This window comes from Macaca nemestrina, chromosome 4 (assembly GCF_043159975.1).
Source record: "Macaca nemestrina isolate mMacNem1 chromosome 4, mMacNem.hap1, whole genome shotgun sequence".
Classification (NCBI taxonomy): Eukaryota; Metazoa; Chordata; class Mammalia; order Primates; family Cercopithecidae; genus Macaca; species Macaca nemestrina.
Window position 1 is genome coordinate 113,257,134 of NC_092128.1, and position 15,984 is coordinate 113,273,117.

Consider the following 15,984-nt stretch of genomic DNA (forward strand, 5'->3'; position numbering starts at 1 on the left):
TGTCTCAAAAAAAAAAAAAAAAAAAAAAGGTAGATTATTGGTTGCTTAGAGCTGAGGGAGATGGGAGGTAGGGGTTTATATAATAGCCAAAGGACATAGAGTTTCTTTTTGAGGTAATGAAAATGCTCTAAAACTGATGATGGTGACAGTTGCACAGATCTGAAAATACACTAAAAACCGTTCAATTGTATACTTTAAATGGGCAAACTGTATGTTATGTGAATTATATCTTAATAAAGCTGGTTTTAAAAAATCAATTGGAATGGACACACAGTGTTCCCAAGCAATGATTACTCATTCTTAAATATATATATTAAAAAAAAAGGCCAAAAAATGTCTAAACATAAATCAAAGGAACAACATGATACATATTTTAAATTGACCTAATTGTTATTCTCAGAAAGTTTTGAGAATATATTTATCCATGAAACAAGTACAGGATATTAAGAGGCAGAAACAATTAAAGAGATGATTTGGAAGGTGAAGTAAAGTAAGTCTACCAAAAACAATCACAAAAACAGGATAAAAAAGAAGAAGGGGGTAGAAATGGCATAGAGAAGCAATCCAGCAGGTTCAACCTCCTGATAGACATCCCAGAAAGAGAGAATTAAGAAAAGGAAGAAAAAGAGAGTGATCAAATAAGAAAAGAAAATAATATCTAAGAGCTGAAAGTCTTCAGATTGAAAAAGGTCAACAAGTACTCAGGGCAATAAATGAAGAAAGGTCCTTACCTAGATGCTTGATGTGAAATTTCAGAACACTGAAGATAAAGAAAATGGTTTACAAACCTTCACAAAGTAAAAAAAAAATTAAGACCTCATACACAAAGGAACAGACAGACTTCTTAGCAGCACACTGGATGGCAGAAGATGATGGAGCAATGTCTTTTGTGTTAGGCCATTCTTGCATTGTTATAGAGAAATACCTGAGACTGGATGATTTGGCTCATGGTTCTGCAGGCTTTACAAGAAGCATAGCGCAGACATCTGCTTGGCTTCTGGGGAGGCCTAAGGAAGATTACAATCGTGGTGGAAGTTGAAGGGGTAGCAGGTACATCACACGGCAAAAGCAGGAACAAGACAGCAAAGGGGGAGGTACCACACACATTTAAACAACCAGATTCCACAAAACTCACTCACTATAGAAACTCAGCACCAAGAGGATGGTGCTAAGCCATTCATGAGAAATTTGCCCCCATAATCCAGTCACCTCCCACCAGACCCCACCTCCAACACTGGGGATTACATTTCAGCAAGAGATTTGGAAGGGGACACACATCCAAACTACATCACCTTCCACAATCATAGCAAATCATTCTCAGCCTTTAGGTATATTAAGTAAATATGAGTAAAAGATAAACCATGTAATGGCAACTTGATTTGTCAAGCTTGGGTTGCCTAGCACCCAACTTCCTTCCTAATAAAATCCTAATATTTTTATACATCTTTACTGCTCCCTCCTTATACATAGCCTTGGTGGAAGAAAATTCCTGGTTGATACGTCCCACTGCCCCCTACCATTACTAAAGCTAAGAGGCAAATTCTTCCTTCTTTCTGCCACATGCTATATGCTTCAGTATGGGCCCATGATATAGGTTCAACCAAAATAACTCCTCTCCATTGAACCATGAATACAAAGACTAAACAAACTTCTGGAACTCCTTCTCTTCACAGTAATGCCAGCAACAGTAGAGCAGTGGTATCATGGTCTCAGAAAACTTCTCTTTTCAGGAATTTAATGATATGTGCATATAAATAAAATAAGGAGAAAACCAAAAAGAAAAAATATATATTAGTTTACATAATACACTATATTAGACTAGATTATATATAATAATCTAGAATGATTTATATCCTGTTTATAATACATATCTTATACTTATAGATCCAGTAATTTACATATATAATTTACTCCAGAATAATTTTCTAATAATAATTTATATTTTGGTATAAATCCACTCTTTCTTTTTCCTTCCTGAAGAAAGAGTAGATCTAATATAGAATATAAATTATACAGGAAGAAATCAGCTGACATTGGAAAATCAGAGAAATCATATAATTTGGAAGTTAGAAAGATTTAATGGCATAATAAAGTAAATGGAGGGTGGAAAAGAAATCATACTTGAAGTTTAAACAAGAAGTATTCTCCATTGAAGGACACAGTGGTTATGATATTTAATCCACAAAGAAGGAAATGTAATCTTAGTTTATTACTAGGCTTAGAGTATACAACATTTACCTAGTCATAATAATAAAAAATATTTTATTGATTTCAAATTTCTAATATTGACTTGTAGAGAAATCATGGTAGCTTCTATCATATTAACAAAATAATATTATTCATCTTGTCAATGTAAAAATAAAGATATTTTCAACAGAGATAAAGAAGTGAAAAGGAGTAAGAAGAGATAGGACTGGCTATCTATGGGATAGCCATAGATATTTGGAATCATTAGGGTGCTTCTCTTACAAAATGAGGGTTCATAAGCAATTTTCTCTGGTTGATGAAACAAGAAATGGAGGTTTAGATTGTTTAAAATCATGGAGTTTGTAAGTGAAGCTCAGAACAGTGAGATAAAATACACTGAAAGAATTTCTGGAATTCAAGGAAGATGAAATGTAATTTTTCCAATTCCTCTCACTAAGTACAACTAAAACTCTGAAAATTTTATATATAAAAAAAAAAATAAGAGAACTCTACTATGTAAAAAGAATGGCTAGGGACCACAGGACAGGAGGAATAACATGATGGTGACCTCTCCAGGCTTTCTTTTTGCCTCACATACTTCAGACTTGGAGATAAAAAAGCCAGAAATTCCATAATGCCAATAGAAGCAGACAAGAAGAGCCCCCCAAAAAGCCTACTCTCTCTCTCAGAGGACAGGAAGGGGGCAACTATCAAGAGAGACAACTTTTAGACAATGGCCATCCTACTCGGGCTACCACCACAGAAAACCCATGGCCCAAACCCATCATACCAGTAGAGGCACAGTGGGGAGCCTCATCCATCCTTTTAAGTTTATAACAAGTGTGTCAACACCTCTGCAGTTTCAGAGTAAGAGAAGGACACATAACGAACCAAACCTTTTTCCCACCCCCTGGTTACAACCACCCCACCCCACCCCAACCAAAGTGCCAGTGGATACCACATAGAAAGTCTGGATTTTTCCCTACCTGACCGTAATGAGGTATCCTTCCTAACTGGTTTAAATTAGGTGTTTAAAATAACAGAAATTTATTCTTTGACAGTTCTGGAGACTAGAACTTTAAAACCAACGTTTCATCAGAGCCACACTCTCTGAAGGCTTAGGGAGAAGATCCTTCCTTGCCTCCTCCTAGCTTTTAGTGGTTGCTGGCAACCCTTAGCTTGTAGATGCATCACTTCCATCTCTGCCCTCACCATCACACCACATTTTGTGTGCCTTCACTTCATCTTCCTTCTGTGTGCATCTCTGTGTCCAAACTTTTCTCCTCTTATGAAGAAACTAGTCATTGGCTTAGGGCCAACACTGTGACTCATTGTAACTCGATTACATCTACAAAGATCCTATTTCTAAGTATGGTCACATTCTAAGTTTCTGAGTGGGCATGAGTTTTGAGGGAACACTACTCAACCCAGTGGAGACAACTAAAATAAAATGTTTAAATAAGATCCAGAGTCTTATATTATGAAAATTTTCCAAGTTTCCATGGAAAACTACTCTCATACCAAGAATCAAGAAGTCTCAAATTAAATGACAAAAGACAAGCAATAGATGCCAACACAAAGATGACATAAATGTTAGAATTATGAGACAAAGATTTGTAAACAGCCACAATAAAAATAACTTAATGAGCAACTAGAAATATGCTTGAAGCAAATTTTTTTAAAAATAGAAAACCTCAGCAAAGAAATAAAAAGTCTCAGTAGAGACTAGAAGATGTAAATAAGAACCAAATAAAAATGTTAGAGCTGAAAAACACAATAACTGAAATTAAAAGCTCTATACATAGTCTGACAACAAAATGGGGGAAATAGAGGAAATAACCCATTAATTAGAATACAGAACAATAGAAATTACCTAATTTGAACAGCAGAAAGAAAAACTGAGAGAAAAAAAACAACAGGAAACAGAGTCCCTGGGGATTTGTGGGACCATAAGAGATCTAACATTCATGTCATCAGAGTTGCAGAAGGAAAGAAGAAAAAAGGTAGGCTAAAAAAGCATTCACAAAATAACTGCTGAAAACTTTCAAAATTTACCAAGAGACATAAACCTAAAGAAACTGAGAGAATCCAAACAGGATAAACAAGAATATCCACACCAAAGCACACCACAAGCTTCTAAAAACTAAAAATTATAAACAAAGAAAAAATATTGAAAGCAGTCAGCAAAAAGCAAAAGACATCTTACCTATAGGGGGAAAATATTCCATGCTAATGACAGCAAATTTCACATCAGACACATTGGAGGTTATAAGGAAGTGGCACAATATTTTCATCTGCTGAAAGAAATCAACTATCAACCCCAAATCCTGTATTTATATCCTTCAGAAATGAGCTGAAGATCAAAATGTTCTCAGAGGAAGAGAGAATTTGTCATCAGAAGATCAATTCAAAAAGAATGAAAATGAAATGATAAAAGAAGAAATCTTGGAACATAAGGAAGGAAGAAAGAGCACAGTAAGCAAAAAAAAAAAACCAGGGAAATACAATATACTTTTCTTCTCTTGTTACATTTTCTAATTTATGTTTGACATTTGAAACAAAGCTATAACACTATCTGATGCAGTTAAGGCAATTACATTACAAGCAGAGAGGTAAAGAGAAGTAAAGGAAAGTTAGATTTCAATATCTCACTTGCACTAGTAAAATGATGACACCAGCAGTGTAATATCTAAAACAACTACTTTTTTGAATACATAAAAAGAAATGCATTTAAAAACATTATACGTAAGTCAAAATGGAATACTAAAATATAACCCACTGGAAGGCAGGGGAAAGAAAGATAAACAAAAAAAAAGGAGAGAAAGAGAGAGAATAAAATGACATAATTAAAACTTAATACATCAGTAATTACAAGAAAGTTAAATGGTATAAATATGCCAATTAAAAGACAGAGTTTGCCACAGTGGATTAAAAAAACACAATCTTACTATACGCTGTCTAGAAGAAATTCAGCTCAAATGTAACAATTTAGGCTGGTTGAAAGTAAAATAATGAAAAAAATTTATGCAAACCTTTTTTTTGGTTATTAAATAATTTGTTCATTGTATGACATTTACAAAGAAAACAAAAAGGATAGCAAGATAAAGTAAACTTCAGAACAAAGAAAATTGCCAGAGATGGAGAAGGATATTGTGTAATAATAAAAGGGTCAATACAGCAAGAACACATAGTAATTTTAAATGTGCATGCACCAAAAAGCAAAGTTACCAAATATGTGCAGAAAAACTGATAGAATGGAAAACAAAAATAGGTAAATCCATAATATAGTTGTAGGCCTTAACAACCTTCTCTCAAAATTTGATAGAGCAATTAGAGAAAAAAATCCAAGTGAGACCCCATCTCTAATAAAAAAATAAATAAATGACCAAAGATATGGAACTCAACCACACAATCAACCAATAGGATCTAATCAACATTTATAGAACACTCCACCCAAAAACAGCAGAATATACATTTTTTCTAGTGCCCATAGAACATACACCAATACAGATCATAGACTGGTCCATGAAACAAACTTCAACAAAATTTTAAGTTAAAATTACGTAGAGTGTTTTTCTAAACACAATGGAATGAAAGTAGAAATTAATGACAGAAATATTTTAGGAAAATCTCCAAACACTTGGAACTGAAGAGCATGCTCCATGGATCCAGGAGGAAATTTCAAGGAAAATCAAATGGCACATTGAAATGAACAAAATGAAAACACAACAGGAGATTTCTCATTTCTGGCCAGCATGCAGAAAGCATGGAATTGCCACTCAATCCTAACAAGTAAAAAGTTGGAAAAATGAAAAAATGAACAATTCTTAGATTTGTAAGAGAAGTGAGGATGCAGGGCAAACCACTGGCCCCAAAATCAGAAAGACAGACACGTATAGAGAATCACAACTTACCAGAGCAGAAACCCATGAGCAGAAGCCTCCATGGGAACCAGTGCCAGGGTGGGAAAACCTGAACTGTAATTAACAAATCGCTGGAATCTCAACGTGGACAAGTCAGAGAATTTGAAACTTCAGAGGGATTCAGTTATTGAGGGGCCCTCTACTTTTGTGAGTTTTGCCTGCTAGAGCTCCACCAGTTTATCAAAGCAAATGCCAGATTTTTTTAAATGCCTCCATGCTTACAGCAAGGGAGGGAAAAGTGCCATTTTGAAATATGCCAGAGCATTGTACTCTTCTTAACAAAGTCTGCCCTCAGGAGAAACTATTTAACCAGAACCTAAACCTAAACAACTAACTTGGAGGAAGTAAAATTACCAACTCCAGCTGGCTCTAGTCTTCCTGTGGAACAAAGGAATTACACAATTCCAGCCCCCTCCAGCCATATGGTCATACCTAAGGAGGGGAGTGGAACTGAACAGCACTTGTGAAGTTCACAGTCAAGAGGTACAGGCTCACTAAAAACTGAGGCCTAATCATAAGTAATTACATTACTTAAGGCCTATTTATAGCAGTTTCCTTGACCCAATACATCATGTCCAGCTGTCAGTTAAAAAATTACAAAACATACTAAAAGGCAAAACACAGTTTGGAGTGATAGAAAAAGCACCAGAACAAGACTCAGATATTGGAAGAAATGTTGGAATTATTAGATGAGGAATTTTTAAACAACTGTGATTAATATGCTAAGTGCTCTAATAGACAAAGTAGAAAGCATGCACGAATAGATGGGAAATGTAAGCAGAGAGATGGAAATTCTAGCAAAAAGCCAAAAGGAAATGGTTGACATCAAAACTAATGTAGCAGAAATGAAGAATGCCTTGCCTTTGATGGGTTTTTTAGTAGACTGAACACAGCTTAAGAAAGAATCTGTGTATTTAAAGATATCTCAGTTAAAAACCTCTAAAACTAAAACACAAAGGGGAAAAATTTTGTAAAAATCCAGAATATTTGAGAACTGTGAGAAAACTATAAAAGGCATAACATATGCTTAATGGGAATACCAGAAGGTGAGCAAATATTCAAAAAAATAATGATTGAGAATTTTCCCCAAATTAATGTCAGGCATCAAACCCAGATGCAAAAAGCTCAGAGAACACCATGAAGGATAAATTCCAGACAAACTACACCTAGGCATATTATTTCTAAACTACAGAAAATCAATGATTAAAAAAAAATCCTGAAAGAAGCCACAAGGAGTGGGTGCTGGCCCTTGCATACACAGGAGCAAAGATAATAGTTACATCCTACTGCTTCTCCTAAGAAACTATGCAAGGGTGGAGTGAAATATTTAAAGTGTTGAGGAATAAAAATCAGCCTAGAACTCTGTATCCTGCAAAATTATCCTTAATGTGAGAGAGAAATAAAGACTTACTCATACAAACAGAAATTGAGGGTATTTGTTGCCAGTAAACCTGACTTGCAAAAAACGTTAGAAGTTATTTAAGGAGAAGGAAAATAATATGGGTCAGAAACTCAGATCTACATGAAGAAAAGAAGAGCATTAGAAATGAAGAGATTGGTGAAAGTAAAAAAAAAAAAGAAAAAAACCTTGTTTTTCTTGTTCTTAATTGATCTACACGTATATATGCTTATGTTTGCTTAGGTACAAGCAAAATGAATGATAGCGACTATACAAGGGATCGGCAGGAGGAATTAGGATTATTTTGTTATTATAAATTACTCATATTACTTGTGAAGTAGTATAGTGTTATTTGAAAATAGACTTGGGTTGAGCAGCTCTTGGGGAATCGCTCCGGTATGCTCCATGCGGTCGCTGCCACTGCTATGGTCCCCGGTCGGCCGAGAGACCGCGATACTGGTTGCCCGCAGTGTGAGCAGAATTCAACGTGTACCGCTGCCGTGAAGATGGAGGGACCTTTGTCCGTGTTCGGGGACCGCAGCACTGGGGAGGCAATCCGCTCCCGGAACGTTATGACTGCAGCTTCGATTGCCAATATTGTAAAAAGTTCTCTTGGTCCAGTTGGCTTGGATAAAATGTTGGTGGATGATACTGGTGATGTAACCATTGCTAACGATGGTGCACCCATCCTGAAGTTACTGGAGGTAGAACATCCTGCAGCTAAAGTCTTTGTGAGCTGGCTGATCTGCAAGACAAAGAAGTTGGAGATGGAACTACCTCAGTGGTTATTATTGCAGCAGAACTCCTAAAAAATGCAGACGAATTAGTCAAACAGAAAATCCATCCCACATCAGTTATTAGTGGCTATCGACTTGCTTGCAAGGAAGCAGTGCGTTATATCAATGAAAACGTAATTGTTAACACAGATGAACTGGGAAGAGATTGCCTGATTAATGCTGCTAAGACATCCATGTCTTCCAAAATCATTGGAATAAATGGTGATTTCTTTGCTAACATGGTAGGAGATGTTGTACTTGCTATTAAATACACAGATATAAGAGGCCAGCCACACTATCCAGTCAATTCTGTTAGTATTTCGGAAGCCCATGGGAGAAGTCAAACAAACAGTATGCTCATCAGTGACTATGCACTAAACTGTGTGGTGGGATCCCAGGGCATGCCCAAGAGAACTGTAAGTGCAAAAATTGCTTGCCTTGACTTTAGCCTGCAAAAAACAAAAATGAAGCTTGGTGTACAGGTGGTCATTACAGACCCTGAAAAACTGGACCAGATTAGACAGAGAGGATCAGATATCACCAACAAGAGAATTCAGAAGATCCTAGCAACTGGTACCGACATTTTCTAACCACTGGTGGAATTGATGATACGTGTCTGAAGTATTTTGTGAAGGCTGGTGCTATGGCAGTTACAAGAGTTTTAAAAAGGGGCCTTAAACACATTGTGAAAGCTTCTGGAGCAACTATTCTGTCAAGTCTGGCCAATTTGGAAGGTGAAGAAACTTTTGAAGCTGCCTTGGGACTGGCAGAAGTGGTACAGGAGAGAATTTGTGATGATGAGCTGATCTTAATCAAAAACACTAAGGCTCGTACATCTGCAACGATTATCTTACGTAGGGCAAATGATTTCATGTGTGATGAGATTGAGCATTCTTAACATGATGCTCTTTGTGTAGTGAAGATAGTTTTGGAGTCAAAATCCATGGTTCCAGGTGGGGATGCTATAGAAGTAGCCCTTTCCATATACCTTGAAAATTATGCAACCAGCATGGGGTCTTGGGAACAGATTGCTACTGCAGAGTTTGCAAGATCACTTCTTGTTATTCCTAATACACTGGCAGTTAATGCTGCCCAGGACTCTACAGATCTGGATGCAAAATTAAGAGCTTGTCATAATGAGGCTCAGGTTAACGCAGAACGTAAAAATCTAAAATGGATTGGTCTTGATTTGAGGAATGGTAAATCTCGAGAAAACAAACAAGCAGGAGTTTTTGAACCAACATAGCTAAAGTTAAGAGTTAGAAATTTACATGCCCCGTTCCAAGTTGGCCGAATAAGAACAGCTCCAGTCTGCAGCTCCCAGCGTGATCAACGCAGAAGACAGGTGATTTCCGCATTTCCAACTGAGCCTCCGCTGGTGATACCCAGGCAAACAGGGTCTGGCATGGACCTCCAGCAAACTCCAATAGACCTGCAGCTGAGGGACCTGACTGTTAGATGGAAAACCTAACAAACAGAAAGGAATAGCATCAGCATCAACAAAAACGACATCTACACCAAAACCCCATCTGTAGGTCACCGATATCAAAGACCAAAGGTAGATAAAACCACGAAAATAGGGAGAAACCAGAGCAGAAAAGCTGAAAATTCTAAAAACCAGAGTGCCTTCTCTCCTCCAAAGGATTGCAGCTCCTCGCCAGCAATGGAACAAAACTAGATGGAGAATGACTTTGAGAAGTTGACAGAAATAGTTTCAGAAGGTCGGTAACAACAAACTTCTCCGAGCTAAAGGGGGATGTAAGAACCCATCGCAAGGAAATTAAAAATCTTGGAAAAAGATTAGACGAATGGCTAACTAGAATAAACAGTATAGAGAAGACCTTAAATGACCCAATAGAGCTGAAAACCATGCCAAGAGAACGTGACACATCCACAAGCTTCAAAAGCCAATTCGATCAAGTAGAAGAAAGAGTATCAGTGATTGAAGATCAAATTAATGAAATAAAGTGAGAAGAGAAGTTTAGAGAAAAAAGAGTAAAAAGAAATGAACCAAGCCTTCAAGAAATATGGGACTATGCGAAAAGACCAAATCTACATTTGATTGGTGTACCTGAAAGTGACAGGTAGAATAAAACCAAGATGGAAAACACTCTTCAGGATATCATCCAGGAGAACTTCCCCAACCTAGCAGGGCAGGCCAACATTCAAATTCAGGAAATACAGAAAATGCCACAAAGATACGCCTCGAGAAGAGCAACTCTAAGACACATAATTGTCAGATTCACCAAGGATGAACTGAAGGTAAAAATGTTAAGGTCGGCCAGAGAGAAAGGTCAGGTTACCCACAAAGAGAAGCCCATCAGACTAACAGCGGATCTCTCAGCAGAAACACTGCAAGCCAGAAAAGAGTGCAGGCCAATATTCAACATTCTTAAAGAAAAAATTTTCTACCAAGAATTTCATATACAGCCAAACCAAGTTTCATAAGTGAAGGAGAAATAAAATCCTTTACAGACAAGCAAATGCTGAGAGATTTTGTCACCACCACACCTGCCTTACAAGAGCTCCCGAAGGAAGCACTAAACATGGAAAGGAGCAACCCGTACCAGTCACTGCAAAAACATGCCAAATTGTAAAGACAATCGATGCTATGAAAAACTGCATCAATTAACGGGCAAAATAACCAGTAAACATCATAATGACAGGATCAAGTTCACACACAACAATATTAACCTTAAATGTAAATGGACTAAATGCCCTAATTAAAAGACCCAAATTGGATAAAGAGTCAAGAGCCATCAGCATGTTGTATTCAGAAGACGCATCCCACATGCAAAGACACACATAGGCTCAAAATAAAGGGATAGAGGAAGACCTACCAAGCAAATGGAAACCAAAAAAAAGAAAGGGTTGCAATCCTAGTCTCTGATAAAACAGACTTTAAACCAACAAAGATCAAAAGAGACAAAGAAGGCCATTACATAATGGTAAAGGGATCAATTCCACAAGAAAAGCTAACTATCCTAAATATATATGCACCCAACACAGGAGCACCCAGATTCATAAAGCAGCCCTTTAGAGACCTACAAAGAAACTTAGACTCCCACACAATAATAATGGGAGACTTTAACACCCACTGTCAATAATAGACAGATCAACGAGACACAAGGTTACAAGGATATCCAGGACTTGAACTCAGTTCTGCACCAAGCAGACCTAATAGACATCTACAGAACGCTCCACCCCAAATCAACAGAATATACATTCTTCTCAGCACCACATCACACTTATTCCAAAATTGACCATATAATTGGAAGTAAAGCACTCCTCAGTAAATGTAAAAGAACAGAAATCACAATAAACTGTCTCTCAGACCACAGTGCAATCAAATTAGAACTCAGGATTAAGAAACTCGCTCAAAACCACACAACCACATGGAAACTGAACAACCTGCTCCTGAATGGCTACTGGTAAATAATAAAATGAAGGCAGAAATAAAGATGTTCTTTGAAACCAATGAGAACAGAGACACAACGTACCAGAATCTCTGGGACACATTTAAAGCAGGGTGTAGAGGAAAATTTATAGCACTAAATGCCCACAAGAGAAAGCAGGAAAGATCTAAAATTGACACCCTAACATCACAATTAAAAGAACTAGAGAAGCAATAGAAAACACATTCAAAAGCTAGCAGAAGGCAAGAAATAATAAGATCAGAGCAGAACTGAAGGAGATAGAGACACAAAAAAACCTTCAAAAAATCAATGAATCCAGGAGCTGGTTTTCTGAAAAGGTCAACAAAATTGATTGACTGCTAGCAAGGCTAATAAAGAAGAAAAGAGAGAAGAATCAAATAGATGCAACAAAAATGATAAAGGGGATATCACCACCAACCCCACCGAAATACAAACTACCATCAGAGAATACTATAAACACCTATACTCAAATAAACTAGAAAATCTAGAAGAAATGGACGAATTCCTGGACACATACACCCTCCCAAGACTAAACCAGGAAGAAGTTGAATCCCTGAACAGACCAAATTGAGGCAATAATTAATATCCTACCAACCAAAAAAAGTCCAGGACCAGATGGATTCACAGCCAAATTCTACCAGAGGTAAAAAGAGGAGCTGGTACCATTCCTCTTGAAACTATTCCAATCAATAGAAAAAGAGGGAATCCTCCCTAACTCATTTCATGAGGCCAGCATCATCCTGATACCAAAGCCTGGAAGAGACACAACAAAAAAGAGAATTTTAGACCAATATCCCTGATGAACATCGATGCAAAAATCCTCAATAAAATACTGGCAAACCAAATCCAGCATCACATCAAAAAGCTTATCCAGCATGATCAAGTCGGTTTCATCCCTGGGATGCAAGGCTGGTTCAACATATGCAAATCAATAAATGTAACACATCACATAAACAGAACCAACAAAAAAACCACACAATTATCTCAATAGATGGAGAAAAGGTCTTTGAAAAAATTCAACAGCCCTTCATGCTAAAAACTCTCAATAAATTCGGTATTCATGGAACGTATCTCAAAATAATAAGAGCTATTTATGACAAACCCACAGCCAATATCATACTGAATGGGCAAAAACTGGAAGCATACCCTTTGAAAACTGGCACAAGACAGGGATGCCCTCTCTCACCACTCCTTTTCAGCATAGTGTTGGAAGTTCTGGCCAGGGCAGTCAGGCAAGAGAAAAAAAATCAAGGTATTCAATTAGGAAAAGAAGTCAAATTGTCCCTGTTTGCAGATGACATGATTGTATATTTAGAAAACCCCATCGTCTCGGCCCAAAATCTCCTTAAGCTGATAAACAACTTCAGCAAAGTCTCAGGATACAAAATCAATGTGCAAAAATCACAAGCATTCCTATACACCAATAACAGACCAATAGAGAGTCAAATCATGAGTGAATTCCCATTCACAATTGCTACAAAGAGAATAAAATACCTAGGAATCCAACTTACAAGGGATGTGAAGGACCTCTTCAAGGAGAACTATAAACCACTGCTCAACGAAATAAAAGAAGACACAAACAAATGGAAGAACATTCCAGGCTCATGGATAGGAAGAATCAATATCATGAAAATTGCCATACTGGCCAAGATAATTTATAGATTCAATGCCGTCCCCATCAAGCTGCCAATGACTTTCTTCATAGAATTGGAAAAAATAAAAAATAAAAAAATAAACTACTTTAAAGCTCATATGGAACCAAAAAAGAGTCCGCATTGCCAAGACAATCCTAAGCCAAAAAAACAAAGCTGGAGGTATCATGCTACCTAACTTCAAACTATACGACAAGGCTACAGTAAACAAAACAGCATGGTACTGGTGCCAAAACAGAGATCTAGACCAATGGAACAGAACAGAGGCCTCACAAATAACACCACATATCTACAATCATCTGATCTTTGGCAAACCTTACAAAAACAAGCAACAGGGGAAAGGATTCCCTATTTAATAAATGGTGCTGGGAAAACTGGCTAGCCATATGTAGAAAGCTGAACCTGGATCCCTTCCTTACACCTTATACAAAAATTAATTCAATATGGATTAAAGACTTAAATGTTAGACCTGAAACCATAAAAACCCTAGGAGAAAACCTAGACAATACCATTCAGGACATAGGCATGGGCAAGGACTTCATGACTAAAACACCAAAAGCAATGGCAACAAAGCCAAAATAGACAAATGGGATCTAATTAAACTAAAGAGCTTCTGCACAGCAAAAAAAAAAAAGAACTACCACCAGAGTGAACAGGCAACCTACGGAATGAGAGAAACTTTTTGCAATCTACCCATCTTACAAAGGGCTAATATCCAGAATCTACAAAGAACTTAAACAAATTGTCAAGAAAAAAACAAACAACCCCATCAAAAAGTGGGCAAAAGATATGAACAGACACTGCTCAAAAGACATTTATGCAGCCAACAGACACATGAAAAAATGTTCATCATCACTGGTCATTAGAGAAATGCAAATCTAAACCACAATGAGATGCCATCTCACACCAGTTAGAATGGTGATCATTAAAAAGTCAGGAAACAACAGATGCTGGAGAGGATGTGGAGAAATAGGAAGGCTTTTACTCTGTTGATGGGAGCATAAATTAGTTCAACCATTGTGGAAGACAGTGTGGCGATTCCTCAAGGAGCTAGAACTAGAAATACCATTTAACCCAGTGATCCCATTACTGGGTATATACCCAAAGGATTATAAATCATGCTACTATAAAGACACATGCACACATATGTTTATTGCAGCACTATTCACAATAGCAAAAACTTGGAACCAACCCAAATGTCCACCAATAATAGACCAGATTAAGAAAATGTGGCACATATTCACCATGGAATGCTATGCAGCCATAAAAAAGGGTGAGTTCGTGTCCTTTGCAGAGACGTGGATGAACCTGGAAACCATCATTCTGAGCAAACTATCGCAAGAACAGAAAACAAAATACCGCATGTTCTCACTCATAGGTGGGAATTGAACATTAAGAACACTAGGACACAGGGAGGGGAACATCACACACTGGGGCCTGTCGTGGGGTGGAGAGCTGCGGTGGGAGGATAGCGTTAGGAGAAATACACAATGTAAATGACTAGTTAATGGATGCAGCAAACTAACATGGCACATGTATACCTATGTAACAAACTTGCATGTTGCACACATGCACCCTAGAACTTAAAGTATAATAAAAAATAAATAAATAAGAGTTTGAAATTTGCAACTGAAGCTGCAATTGCCATTCTTCAAATTGATGATCTTATTAAATTACATCCAGAAAGTAAAGATGATAAACATGTAGGTTATGAAGATGCTGTTCACTCTGGAGCCCTTAATGATTGATCTGATGTCTCTTTTATTTATAACAATGTTAAATGCAATTGTCTTGTACGTTGAGTTAAGTATTATACATTAAAGTGCAACAAGCTGAAAAAAAAAAGAAAGGAAAAGAAAATAGACTTGGGTTAGCTATAAATGTATGTTTCAAACTCCAGAGCAATCACTTAAAAATGTGTTTTAAAAAGGAAAATTGATATGCTGAGAAAGGAGATAAAATGGAATCATATAAAATGCCCAGTTAAAAATTTCAAAAGGCAGAAAAGAGTGGAAGAAAAAATATGAACAAAGAACAAGAGTAATAGACAGAAGACAACAGTAATAAACACTGTAGATGTTAATGCAACTATAGCAAAATTACTTTGAACAACAGTGGTGTAAATGTACCTATTAACAGATGGAGATCAGAGTGAATCAGAGACAAGACCAAAATATATGTTGTCTACAAGAAATGCACTTTAAATATGAAAAGACATATGGATTAAAAATAAATATGAATAAGTGGAGAAAGATATACCATGCTAACACTAAGCAAAAGAAAGCAAAAGTGTCTCTATTCATTTCAGACAAAACAAACTTCATACTAGCATATTTATTAGAAATAAATAGAAACATGACATAGTTATAAAGGAGTCAATTCTCCAAAATAATATAACAATCTTTAATTTGTATGAGCCTAACAACAGAGTGTCAAAATATATGGGGCAAAAACCTACGGAACTACAAGGAAAAATAGATGAATCCACTATTACAGTTGGAGACTTCAACACCCTTCTATCAGAAATGAACAGATTCAGCAGGCATAAAATCAGTAAGGATATAGTTGAACTAAAAATACCACCAATTAACTGTATATAATTAACACCTT

At 36.8% G+C, this 15,984-nt stretch overlaps 1 pseudogene; it reads left to right on the forward strand.

The window, feature by feature from the left end:
* Positions 1-7,915: 7,915 nt before the first annotated feature.
* LOC105494187 (T-complex protein 1 subunit alpha-like) lies at positions 7,916-15,149 on the forward strand (annotated as a pseudogene).
* Positions 15,150-15,984: the final 835 nt, after the last annotated feature.